The sequence below is a fragment of the Balaenoptera borealis genome (assembly GCF_965194805.1).
Source record: "Balaenoptera borealis genome assembly, chromosome: 1".
NCBI lineage: Eukaryota > Metazoa > Chordata > Mammalia > Artiodactyla > Balaenopteridae > Balaenoptera > Balaenoptera borealis.
The window spans coordinates 152,697,281-152,711,590 of record NC_138860.1 but is presented as its reverse complement, the minus strand read 5'-3'; the positions used below and the strand labels follow the sequence as shown (position 1 = coordinate 152,711,590).

Sequence of the window (14,310 nt, the reverse complement as noted above, 5' to 3'; positions counted from 1 at the left end):
GCTTCTGCTTTATAAGTGTTATCATTTTAAAATATGATTAGACTGATAATCCCAGAGTAAAAATGCTGTGAAAATACAAAATACATGTAGCAATTGTTTCGCCCTTCTATGACTTTTATGTATGAACTTTAACTCCTTAAATTTTAGAAACATTTCAAATGGCTTTCTGTAATTAACACTCTTATAAAAATATTCTCTTGGATAAAGGCATTTCCTATTTGGCTTTAATCTTGGGTTGGTAGTTAGGGTCCTGGATATAGACTGGGTAGTCGAGGAGTTTAGGAAACTCAGTTTTTATTTAGGGTTTTAGTGGTGCTACTAAATATACCATGTCCCATTTTTCCTTTTCCCTCAAACTGTCTCATTGATGTAGCATGAAACCAAATAGAACAGTGCTGAACAGCTTGAAAGAGTGAATATCATGTGTTGAAAAGGAATATCACAGTATCACCTGATAAAAATAGCTTGTACCCACAGCAAGCAGAGATTGGTGCACTCCAGAAGAGTATATGGTTTTTAAAGGTTTTATTAACTTCTTTATCCTCAAGAAATTGATAGATGTTTGCAAAAACCCTAGCAGGTAAGGGTTTGATGGATGGGGGCCGGTGAGGAAATAACCTTTAATCTTGGTCAAGTAATTAGTTCTTTAAAAGAAGCAGCAGAAGTGTAATTAAAAAGAACCTTTGCTTTTCCATGTTACCAACCAAATATGTTCATATTTCTGAGGATTGAGGTAGAGTCTTGACAAAGTCAAGATTAAGAAGCCTGATGAGGAAGGGACCATATTGTTTATTTATTCAACAGATCTTAACCAAGGGACCACATCATTTATTCATTCAACAGGCATTAATGAAGGAAACACTCTACCCTGGGTATTGGAGGATACAAAGGTGAAACAGACATGGATCCTCAAGGAGTTTCCTACCATGTAGGGAAGACATATTCATATATATAAGTAAGCATATAAATATTATCATGTCAAAAGGGACAAATATCATCAGAAAGGTACAAAGTGATATGGAGTTTGTATGTTCTGTCATTTATTTATTCTGACAAAAATTGATTGAGCACCTACTGCATCCAGGCACTGTGGTAGGTGTTGGATGTCACAGTAGGTGCTGGGATCACAGCTTACATTCCAGCAGGGCAAATAAATTATAAGCTATTAACTCTTCAATAAAATAATACACTTTCAGATCATCATTAAATGGTGTGAAGAAAATAAAGTAGATGAAAGAGCATAGACCTGGGGATGTTATTTTAGGTAGATGGTCAGGAATATGTAGAGACGGGGGTGGGAAATGAAGGTCTTCTTGAAATAAAATACTAGACATGACTAGACATGGGAGAATAAGGACTGTGCTTGGGGAAGAGCAGTCCAGTTGGACTGGTTTGGGGATGGGTGTGATGGGGTAATAAGGCTCAGGAGAGTTGGTGAACCTCCAACTTCTAGTATTTTGAAGGACTCTACAGTGGGAGAAGACAGGAACAACCTGGGACCAATGGTTGGAGGTTTCAGGGGTTACAGTCTGTGCTCTCTAATAGTAGAGGGTAAAAGGGTTCTGGCACTGTGTTAGAACAGCATGGTTAACTGCCTGTGAACTCCATAGGGACACAGGAATGGTGTCTTTTTCATCTCTATATCCCTGTTGGTCCGTCCCAGTGTCTGACACATAGTATGTGATCAAGAGTTGATTTTTAATTGCATTTCTGAACGTCACACATGTAGTTGTGTGAAATCCATGGATCTTCCTGCAGATATTCAGTTGAGAGAGCTGTGGATTTAAATGGAGGTCTACAGATAAGTTTTCCCCAGAAGAGTAACCTATTCTGTTTTGCCCTCCTATATGAAATGAATTAAAAGTAACCTCTTTTTCATTTCATAGGCATTTTCTCTTTCTAGGATCACAGAGTGGTTTTCTTGTCCACAGAGCTGTACCTGATTTAAACAGGGTATGGTAATTTAATTTCTATTGTTTTCACTTATTCGCAATCATTTATTTATTTCAGAGAGAGTAAGTAATTTATCGAGGATTTCACAGACAGTACTCACTGAGGCCTTGTGACTCTTAAGTCCATGCTTTTTCAGCTATATCCTGCTGTCTTATATGAAACTGATTTCATTTCATGCAAGTTCTGTTTATGTATCTCTGAGTCATATTTCAATTTCTTTAACAGCAGCATCATTTTACCAGCCAAGAGGACCGCTTGCTCTGGATGGAGACCTAGTCACTGTGCTGGTGAGGACACCTCACTCTCTGTCCCTGGTTAATGAAGCCCTCCTGGATCTCTCTGGCCCCCATTATTCTCTTTTGTCACCTCTAGCATTTATACTCTGACCTTCTCACAAGCTTGTTTTCTTATTGGTTCTTCTGGTGGACTCTTGTCTCCCTAGATGGGTTGTACGTTCTTCTAACCCAAGAGCCATGTTTTAAACCAGGAACTCCATTAGTATTTTGTGCAACACTAGACATGGGTGCTTATGAAATACTTGTTTGATTCAGAACCACTCATGGGTGAAAGGAAAGTTACAGTCAGTTCCTCCAGGACAGGGATCATATTGTCCACCTTATTTGTATTCCCAGCCACCACTATCTGGCCCAGAGTAGGTGCTCAATAAATGTGTTTTGTATATGTGGCTTTGGATCCCCTACACCCTTGTAATTTGTTTTTGGCATCTCTGTTTAGCAGTATTCCTGTTAGTGATGTTATTCATTTTTTACTTAACCATCCTTGAGGCAGGATCTGGGACTTATCTTTTTAATGATGGTACCATAATAGTAATAACAGCTTAGTTTTTAGAGTTATTATTATATGCTGGGCATTATACTAAGTACTTTACATGAATTATCTTATTAAACCCTTACAATCACACTCTGAACCTAGGCAGTCTGACTCCAGACTCACACTCCTAACCTTGGTCCTGTGTTGCCTTTGTAGCCCCTCCCTGTGCTCAATAACTCATAGGGGGTCAGTCCTAGTGAATTTTTGGAGAAGACTGATTGGAGGTATTACCTAAGTATTTTAAACATTTCTAAGTCCTTTCTATTTTAGTGTCCTTTCTATTTTATTTAGTATTTTTTATGAAATTCTGCGGGTTTTCTTCCTCTTAGGTGAATTTTCTAAGTGCAGAATTATTACAGGGAATAGCTAGACTAAGCTAGAATTGATGTATTTGCCACCCCTGGCTTTGCCAGGCAACATGATTCCTTGTTTTCCCAAGCTTTCTTGGCACTGTTAATGTGCTTAGACATAGAAGGATATGTGTGATGTAAATAATGATCACTGGAATAGAGGGATAGCAGTTATTGGGACAGTGTTTCTGGTTGTCAGGAGGTTCCCTAGAACTGCAATGACCAGAGAGGACTGAACACTGCATTTATTTTCCTGAGTCCTCGTTCAGATTTCTACTCATTTAACACTATTTAAGAGCAGTTCCTGGAAGAAAAAAAAAATGCATGAGCTCTTCTATGGGACTCCCTTCCCCATTATTTTCACTTTCCTCTTAACTGACTCGTACTTTCATTTGATGGCAAGAATATAGAATTGGAAACTTCCACCACTAAATGGTGAGATTTCATAAGGGCAGAGAAAGTTATATTATTGTTTTAGACCTCAAGGTTTTCCTTTGTAAATACCGCATACTCCGTAGGACTGTTGGTGGAATAAATGAGATCAAAATTCCTAACTGTGGCCTGCAACAACCAGTATTATCTGATCTCAGCCTGTCTCTCAGCCTGCTCTTAGATCACTCCACTCCAGCCTCGCTAGACATCGTGTCTCATTCCAGGATGCCCAGCTGACTCCTGCCTTGGGCCTTCCTGCTCTACTTATACCCCAGACCCTCAGGTGGCTTCCTCCTTCACTTGGCTCAGTCCTCTGCTCAAATGACCCCTCCTCAGAGAGCCTTCTGACCCCTGGTCCGGAAGAGCTCTCCCTCCTCCCCTGTTCTGTCTATCCCCCTTATTCTGCATTATTTTCCATATACTGCTTACGGCTGTCTTAAACTATTTTGTTTTTTATGACTTGTTTGTTCTCCCCTCACTTGAATGTGAGTTCCAAGAGAGTGGGGACTTTGTCTATCTTGTTTCCTTATCTCCTTAGCTCTTCCAGTAGTGCTTGGCACACAGTAGGTAGTCAAACAGTATTTCTTGCCATGGATGTAAACATGCCTGGCACTATCCATTCCTTAGGGATATTCTTAATTTCAGTTTTGTAACAGCTTTTCTCCTGGGTTACATATCTCTTTTATTTATGATGATGGTGATGATGATGATCATGATGATGTAAGTTTCAAGTGTACAGCATTATAAAACAACGTCTGTATACACTACAGAGTGATCACCACCGCAAGTCTAGTTACCATCCATCACCATATAGCTGCCCCCTTCATCCATCTCCAAACCTCTTGCCCCCTGGGAACCACTAATTTTTCTCTGCACCTATGAGTTTGTTTTTGTCATATTTTGTTTGTTCATTGTTTTTTTTCTGTTTTTAGATTCCACGTGAGTGAAATCATATGGTATGTGTCTTTCTCCATCTTACTTATTTCACTTAGCATAATACCCTCAAGGTCCATCTGTGTTGTCACAAATGGCAGGATTTCATTATTTTTTTTATGGCTGAGTGGTATTCCATTGAATATATGTACAACATCTTCTTTATCCATTTATCCATTGATGGACCCTTAGGTTACTTAAATATCTTGGCTGTTGTAAATAATGCTGCAGTGAACATAGGGGTGCATTTATTTTTTTGAAGTGGTGTTTTGGTGTTCTTTGAATAGATACCCAGAAGTGGAATAGCTGGGCCATATGGTAATTCTATTCTTAATTTTTTGAGGAATCTACATACTGCTTTCCACAGTGGTTGTACCAATTTACCATCCCACAAACAATGTACAAAGGTTTCCTTTTCTCCATTTTCTCATCAACACTTGTTATTCCCTGTATTTTTTATGGTAGTCATTCTAACAGGTATAATGCGATATCTTACTGTGCTTTTGATTTGTATTTCCTTGATGATGTTGAACTTTTTTTCATGTGCCTGTTGACCATCTGTGTGTCTTCTTTGGCAAAAATTCTATTCAGATTCTCTGCCCAGTTTTTTAATTGGGTTGTTTGGGGTTTTGTTGTTGAGTTGTATGAATTCTTTATATATTTTGGGTACTAAGCCCTTCTCAGATACATGATTTGCAAATGTCTTCTCCCATTTAGTATGTTGCCTTTTCATTTTGATGATAGTTTCCTTCACTGTGTAGAAGCTTTTTAGTTTGTTGTAGTCCCGTCTGTTTATTCTTACTTTTGTTTCCCATATCTTTAGAGTCAGATACACAAAAACATCACTAAGACTGATGTCAAGGAACTTACTGCCTATATTTTCTTCTAGGAATTTTATTGTTTCAGATCTTACATTCACATCTTTACTCCATTTTGAGTTAATTTTTGTGCATGGTGTAAGATGGTGGTCTAGTTTCATTCTTTTGCATTTGACTGTCCAGTTTTCCCAACACCATTTATTAAAGGCGCTGTCCTTTTTCCATATGTTCTTTGCTCCTTTGTAGTAGACTAATTGTCCACAAAAGTGTGGATTTATATCTGGGCTCTGTTTCTGTTCCATTGATCTATGTTTCTGTTTTTGTGCCAGTACCATACTGTTTTGATCACTATAGCTTTGTAGTATCGTTTGAAATCAGGGCGTGTGATCTCTCCAGCTTTGTTCTTCTCTCTCAGGATTGTTTTGGCTATTTGGGGTCTTCTGTGGTTCAATACAAGTTTTAGAATTGTTTGTTCTACGTCTGTGAAATGTGACATTGGCATTTTGACAGGGATTTCATTGAATCTGTAGACTGCTTGGGGTAGTATGGACATTTTAACAATATTGATTCTTCAATCCATGAGCACAGAATATCTTTTCATTTTTTCATATCTTCTTCAGTTTCTTTCATCAGTGTCTTATAGTTTTCAGTGTACAGATCTTTTGCCTCCTTGACTAAATTTATTATTAGGTATTTTATTCTTTTTGATATAAATTGTAAGTGAGATTATTTTCTTAATTTCTTTTTGATAGTTTATTATTAGTGTGTAGAAACAACACAGATTTCTATATATTGATTTTGTATGCTGCAACTTTACTGAATTCACTTATTCTCACAGCTTTTTGGTGGAGTTTGTAGGGTTTTCTATATATAGTATCATGTCATCTGCAAATAGTGACAGTTTTACTTCTTCCTTTCCAATTTAGGTGCCTTTTACTTCTTTTCATTGCTTAATTGGTCTGGATAGGATTACAATACTTTGTTGAATAAAAGTAGTGAGAGTAGGCATCCTTGTCTTGCCCTGATCTTAGAGGAGAAGCTTTCAGCTTTTCATTGTGGAGTTTGATATTAGCTGTGGGTTTGTCATATATTGTCTTTATTATGTTGAGGTACATTCCCTCTATGCCCACTTTGTTGAGAGTTTTTCTCTTAAATGGATGTTGAATTTTGTCAAATGCTTTCCTTCATCTATTGAGATGATCAGATGATTTTTATCCTGCATTTTGTAAATGTGATGTATCGCATTTATTGATTTGCAGATGTTGAACCATTCTTGCATCCCTGGAACAAATCTCACTTGATTGTGCTGTATGATTCCCTTTAATGTATTGTTGGATTCAGTTTGCTAATATCTTGTTGAGGAATTTTGCATCTGGGTTCATCAAGTATATTGGCCTGTGGTTTTTTGATGTGTGCGTGTGTGTGTGTGTGTGTGTGTGTGTGTGTGGTATCCTTGTCTGGTTTTGGTATCTGAGGAATACTGACTTCATAAATGTATTTGGAAGGTTTTCTTCCTCTTCAATTTTTTGGAAGAGTTTAAGAAGGATTGGTATTAAATCTTCTTTGAATGTTTTGTAGAACTCGACAGTGAAGCTGTCTGGTCCTGGGCTTTTGTTTTGGGGGAGATTTTTCATTACTGTTTCAGTCTCCTTATTAGTAATTGGTCTATTCAGATTTTCTATTTCTTCATGGTTCAGTCTTAGAAGATTACATGTTTCTAGAAATTTATCCATTTCTACTATGTTGTCCAATTTGTTGGCATATAATTGTTCTTAGTAGTCTCTTATGATCCTTTATATTTCTGTGGTATCGATTGTAGTATCTCCTATTTTGTTTCTGATTTTATTTATTTGAGCCCTCTTTCTTTTTGTCTTGGCTAGTCTAGCTAATAGAGCTTTTAAAAACATATTTATTATTTATTTATTTTATTTATTTCGGCTGCATCGGGTCTTAGTTGCAGCATGCGGGATCTTTGTTGAGGCGTGCAGGATCTTTCATTGTGATGGGCGGGCTCTTCATTGTGGTGCATGGGCTTTTCTCTAGTTGTGGCGTGCGGGTTTTTTCTTCTCTAGTTGTGGTGCACAGGCTCCAGGGCACGTGGGCTCTGTAGTTGTGGCACGTGGGTTCCAGAGCACATGGGCTCTGTAGTTTGCAGCACAAAGGCTCTAGTTGAGGCACACGAGCTCAGTAGTTGTGGCACATGGGCTTAGTTGCCCCACAGCATGTGGGATCTTAGTTCCCTGACCAGGAATCAATCCTGCATCCCCTGCAGTGCAAGGAGGATTCTTTACCACGGGACCACCAGGGGAGTCCCGCTAATAGCTTTTTTATTTTGTTTATCTGTTCAAAGAACCAGCTCTTAGTTTCACTGAGTTTTTCTATTTTTTGTCTCCATTTCTTTCTGCTCTGATATTTATTATTTCCTTCCTTCTGCTAATTTTGGGCTTCATTTTCTTCTTTTACTAGTTCTTTAGGTGTAAAGTTTGATTGCTTATTTGAGAATTTTCTTGTTTCTTGAGCTTGGCTTGTATTGCTATGAACTTTCCTCTGAGAACTGCTTTTGCTGCATCCCAAAGATTTTGATATGTCATATTTTTGTTCTCATTTGTCTCTAGATATTTTTTAATTTTTTCTTTGATTCTGATGAAGACTCATTGGTTCTTTAGTAGCATGTTGTTTAAGCTCCATGTTTTTGTTTTTTTCTCCTTTTTATCTTGTGACTGATTTCTAGTTTTATACCATTGTGGTTGGAAAATATGTTTGATATGATTTCACTATTCTTGAATTTATTGTGACTTATTTTGTGACCTAACATGTATTCTGTCCTGGAGAATGTTCCATGTGCGCTAGAGAATGCTGCTTTTTGATGGAATGTTCTGTATATATCTATTAAGTGAATCTGATCTAATGTGTAATTTAAGTCCACTATTTCCATATATATTTTCTATCTGGATGATCTATCCATTGATGTAAGTGTGGTGTTCAAGTCCCCTACTATTATTGTATTCCTTTCAATTTCTCCCTTTAAGTCTGTTAATATTTGCTCTGTATATATGGGTGCTCCTATGTTAGGTGCATGTACATTTATAAATGTTATGTCTTCTTGATGGATTGACCCCTATACCATTATGTAATGCCTTTCTTTGTCTTCTGTTACAGTCTTTGCTTTAAAGTCTATTTTGTCTGACATGAGTATAGCTACTCCAGCTTTCTTTTCATTTCTATTTGTATGGGATATCTTTCTCCGTTCCTTCACCTCTAGTCTGTGTGTGTCCTAACTTCTGAAGTGAGTCTTTTATAAGCAGCATACAAACTGGTCTTGTTTTTTTAATCCATTCAGACATATAAAGTAATTATTAATAGGTATGTACTTACTGCCATTTTGTTCACTGTTTTCTGGCTGTGTTTGTAGTTCCTCTCTTCTTCTCTTTCTCTTTCCCTTGCATTTTGGTGGTTTTCTTTAGTGTATTGTTTAGATTTATTTCTCACTTTCTTTTGTGTACTTACTATAATTTTTTTTCTTGTGGTTACCATGAGGTTTACTTATAACATCCTATGTAAATAACAACATGTTTTGATAGCAGCTTAAATTTGAACATATTCCAAAGCTATATCTTTTTACTCCCTACTTCCCCACATTTTATACTTTGATTACATATTTTGCATCTTTTTATTTTATGAATCCCTTAACTGATTATTAAAATTTTAGTTAATTTTACTACTTTTGTCTTTTAACCTTCATGTTTACTTTATGTGATTTACCTACTACCTTTACCTTTTCCAGTGAGATTTTTACTTTCATATATTTTCTTATTATTAATTAGTGCCATTTCTTTTCAGCCTAAAGAAATCCCTTACCACTTCTTGTAGGAACAATTTAATTCTTTAGCTTTTGCTTATCTGGGAAACTCTTAATCTCTCCTTCAATTCCGAGTGATAACCTTGCTGGATATAGAATTCTTGGTTGGAAGTTTTTTTTCTTTCAGCACTTTAAATATGTCCTGCCACTCCCTTCTGGCATTTAAGGTTTCTGCTGAAAAATCTGCTGACAGCTTTATGGGATTTCTCTTGTATCTAACAATTTGTTTTTCCCTTGCTGCTTTTAGGATTCTCTCTTTATCCTTAACTTTTACCATTTTAATTACATTGTGTCTTTCTGTGCATCTCTTTGGGTTCATCTTATTTGAAAATTTCTGGGCTTCCTGGACGTGGATATTTGTTTCCTTCCCCAGACTAGGGAAGTTTTCAGCCACTGTGTCTTCAAATCATTTTTCTGGCCCTCTCTCTCCTCTCCTTCTGGAACACCTATAAAGCAAATGTTTTTCCACTTGATGTTGTCCCAAAAGTTTCTTAAGATATCTTCACTTTTTAAAATTATTTTTTTATTTTGCTTCTCTGTCTGGTTGAGTTCCATTGCTTTGTTTCCAGCTTGCTGATTTGTTCTTTTATTTCATCCAATCTGCTGTTTTACCCCTCTAGTTTACTTTTCAGTTCAGTTATAACTTGTTTGATATTTTCTTATATTTTCTATCTCTCTGTTGCAGTTTCACTGTGTTCATCTATTCTTCTCCTGAGTTCAGTGAGAATCTTTATGACCATTACTTTTAACTCTTTATCAGGCAGGTTGCTTATCTCCATTTCATTTAGTTCTTCTTCTGAGGTTTTGTCTTGTTCTTTTGATTGGAACATATTCCTCCGTCTCTTCACTTTGCTTAATTCTCTGTTTGTTTGTATGCATTAGGTAAATCAACTGCTCCTCCCAATCTTGAAGGCGTCGTCTTATGTAGGAGATGTCCTCTGGAGTTCAGAAGCACAGTCCTGTCTGATTACCAGAGCCAGCTGCTCAAAGGATGTCCCCTATAAGGGCTGTGTGTGCCTTCTTTTGTGGCAGGTTTGCCACTGCTGCTGTGATGTGCTAGTGAACAGGGCTGCTCCCCCAGAAAGGCTTCAGGACCTGTCTGCAGTGTGCTGGTGGGTGGGGCTGGCCCCTGGAACAGCTGGAGGCTTGTCTGTGGTGGCTGCCAGGTGCTGGTGAGCAGGGCTGGCTCCTAGAACAGCCTGGGTTACACATCTTTTATTTTTACTAATTTAACTAATAAAAGTTTATTGGACAATTTGATTAAGAGACTCAGAGTCAAGTTGAGGTTCACTGTAGATACAGCTTCCTATGGACTAGGTGACTGCCTTTTGGGTAGAAATTATTAGGTACAGGCTTATCATTGGAAGCTGATTTTTAGAGAGGCAGCTAATGTAGAATGGTAAAACCTGGAGATGAGTAGATGAAGAGAACACCAAGATTTTTGTCTGAACATGATGGGGGCTGTAACCAAACTGGATAGGCAATGAGCGGTAAAGGCCTTGTACTTACTGGTGGTGTGATCTTGTTCAAGTCTTTTGACCTCCTATGCACTTCAGATTCCTTGTCTGTAAAATCCTTCTACAACATTAGAAGGTATAGATACTATTGTTGTCTTCATTCACTTTTCAGATGAGGAAACTGAGGTTTCAAGGGATGAAATGACTTTCCCAAAGTACCCCAGCTAGAAAATGGAGGAGTTGGGAGGTCAAGTGAAGTCATTTGATCCCAGAGCCTGAGCTGAGTTATCACTCTCTAAGGTGGTCTGTTGTCTCTGCCAGACTGTGAACTCTTTAGGAGATGAAACAAATCTTATTCACCTTTCATTTCCATCCATCCCCAATGCCCAGCTCAATCAATGGTTATTAAGATGAAAAATTTTAAATCCCCTCTGTGTGGATGATGCCCTAATATGTATCTTGAGCTGCAGGATAGAAGGTGCCTATACCTGAATGCTTCTATGATACTAGAAGGTATAGGTACTACTTGTCTGCATTAAGCTCAGCCCTTTGCTCAGACACACAGTCTCCCTCAGGACTCATAGCACTTGTGGGTGGAGGGCATTACTCCATCTTTATAGAGTAAGGAATATTCTCCCAGTCCTTCTTAGTAGGCAGTGGAGTTGGGATATAAACTCAGGGTCCTTAATTTTATATTTTATTATTTCACCTCCTCTGTATCTTTAAACCTTTAAGAAACAGAAATTTTGTGTATGGGGGCAAGGATATTTGACAAAGTCTCTTATATTCTTTAAAAAAATATATAAGCTTACTCTAATTGTGAGGCAGAAGCTATTTTAATCTCTAATACAGGCACAAATGCTGTATTAATTTTTTTAAAGCAAAGTAGCAAAAACCCATGTCGCTCTTTTTGTGAAAATCTTTATTACTAGGTGTTGTGGTCTGCAAGATGCTAAGTAAGGATTCTAGCTAAAATGCTTTGCAAAACTATTTCAATGCAAAATCAATAATATACATGAAAAATTTATGAAAAGATGAATTAAAGATAAAACAACTCATTACCTTTTAGTGAATACATACACATGTATGAAACATTAATATGCAATGTTAACTTTTGGTCATCCACTGGGGTTTGAGATCTAGTGGCTTTATAAATGAGGAAAATACTAAGAGACCTGTCTGAATATAATGGTGACCAGAACCAAACTAGACAGGCCACAGGTACCAAAGGCCTTTGGTGCTTAGGAAAGTAGAGATCTAACTGTGACCATGCTCTCGACTTCCAGGTAAGACTCCTGTGTCCCCAGCTGCCTTCCAGACATCTTCATTGGACCATGGGAACAAGACTGTGAGCTAGTATTTGGCCAGTCATGGCTGCAAGCGATGCCATGCACAGTAGAGCCAGGGGGAGTAGGATAGAGAGGGAGAGCGTGGATTTGAAAATTATTTAGGGGTACAATGCCTGGCCCATAACATTTGCTTGATAAGTGTTTGCCAAATGAATGAAAGTACAATCTACAGGATTCAGGAAGTCCTGGGGATGAAGGACAAGGAGATGAGATGTAAACTGTGCAGGTCATTCAACCTCTCTGAGCCTCAGTTCCTCATCTGTAAGATGGGAAAGGTGAGAATACTTCCTGTATTAGTTTATTAGTCAGGGTTCTCCAGAGAAACAGAGCCAATACCATGTATGTTTGTATCTATAAAGAATTGGTTCATGTAATTATAGAGGCTGACAAGTCTCCAGATATGCAGTCAGCAAGCTGGAGACCCAGGAGAGCCAGTGGTGTGGTTCCAGTATGAGTCCAAAGGCCTGAGAACCAGGGGAGCTGAAGGTGTAGTTCCAGTCTGAATGCCTGCAGGCTCAAGACCCAGAAAGATGTTTCAGCTGGAGTCCTAAGACAGGAAAGAACTGTTGTCCCATCTCAATGCAGTCAGGCAGAAGTTCCCTTTTATTCACAGAAGGGTTGGTCTTTTTGTTCTATTCTGGCTTCAACGGATTGGATGAGGCCCAGCCACACTGAGGAGAGCGATCTCCTTTACTAAGTATACTGATTCAAATGTTCATCTCATCTAAAACACCCTCAACCATACCCAGAATAACGTTTGACCAAATATCTGGGCACCTTGTAGCCCCGTCAAGTTGACATATAAATTAACCATCACATCTCCCATGCTTGTGGTGGAAATGCTGTGTGAGGTTAAAAAACACTATATGAATATAAGGGAGTGTCCCTGTTTATTCAGAGGGAAAAGGTATTCCTTGATGATTATAGCTTATATTTATCTAGTGCTTCACAAGTACCAGTTACTGTTCTGTTTAACTTATTTTATCTCATTTAGTTCTCACAATGACCTTATCTCCCCTTTTACCCCTTGGAGGGGTCCATGTCTATAACTGTTACTGCACACAGACTGCCTGCGCTATGACATGGTGAAGAGGAGCACAGGCTATGGAGACAGTCAGCTGTGGCTTGAATCCCAACTCTTTCACTGGCTGCAAGGGGCCAGTTATTAACTTCTCTATGCCTCAATTTTCTCCTCTGTGAAATGGCATAATAATTGTAAAGTGCTTAGAATACAGCTGGCATTTAGTATATAAAATATATACTAAGTATGTATATATGTATAGACGGTATGTATGTTGTAGTAGTGGTGGTGGTGACAGTGATTACACAAACTCACATGGCTTCAGGGGCCAGTCAGGTAACATCAGTGTGTGAAGCAGCCAAGAATAAGTCGGAAGGAGTAGTAGGGTATGTGGAGAACTAGAGAGTGTCCTCTTAACTTAAAGATATTGAAATCTTGGAATTTACAAAACACTGCTCGGCCAACATCAATTTTTGACCCCTGGTCTGCCATGTGCCAAGCTGCATAATGAGTGTTTTACAAGTAGTTCCCTTAACAGTCCTGTTAGCGGGGTGGTCTGTTTGACAGATGTCAAAATCAAAGCTCACTTGCCAGGTAGTAAGTACCAGAGGGAACTGGGACTGAACAAAGGGAACAGAGGCCCGACTCCAAAGCCAGTAGTACTCTTTTGACCCTGCTGTACGGTGTAGAGGATGCTGGGTGAGTGGAACTGGGGCAGTAGGTCCATCCTACAGTCCATCTGTCAGCATTGACTCCCTTATGGGTATGCTCTCTTGCTAATCTGCTTTTCTCAGGGGTAGAGGTAGGGCAAGTAAAATAAGAAAGGTGCCCTTGTTCCTTGCAGTCTCCCTGGAATGTCTTCAGGGACCTCCCTTTCCAAATCACACATCCTGCTGACATCACTCTCTCTGCTCCATTCTCATGCCTGTCACAGGAGCCTCTGTTGATGTCCATGCAGGTTATGACTGTGTTTGTATTTGTGTTGCTCACTCCTTCACGAGTTCAGAAGGGTTGGGCCCTTATTCATCTTTTCATCCCCTGCCACACTTGCACACTGGCCTCCATTGAGTAACATCTGCTGGGTCTGAGTCTGGTCTTACACATCTTATCAGGTGGTGAACTCAGGCCATCAATTTACTGTCTGAGATGTTCAGTTTGCCATCTTCATAATGGGGATAATAACTGTGACAGGTTAGATTCCCCAGGAAGCATACTCTGAGATGTAGACTAGCATGCAAGAGGTTTATTAGGGAGTGCTCTCGTGATCATCACCAGGGAGAGGATGGGAGGGGAGGAGAGGGGAAGAA

The 14,310-nt window shown here is 38.7% G+C and overlaps 1 protein-coding gene across 1 annotated transcript in view; it reads left to right on the top strand.

The window, feature by feature from the left end:
• ELAVL4 (ELAV like RNA binding protein 4) overlaps positions 1-14,310 on the top strand; it is a 143,520-nt gene that overhangs the window by 16,690 nt on the left and 112,520 nt on the right. The window lies entirely within an intron of this gene.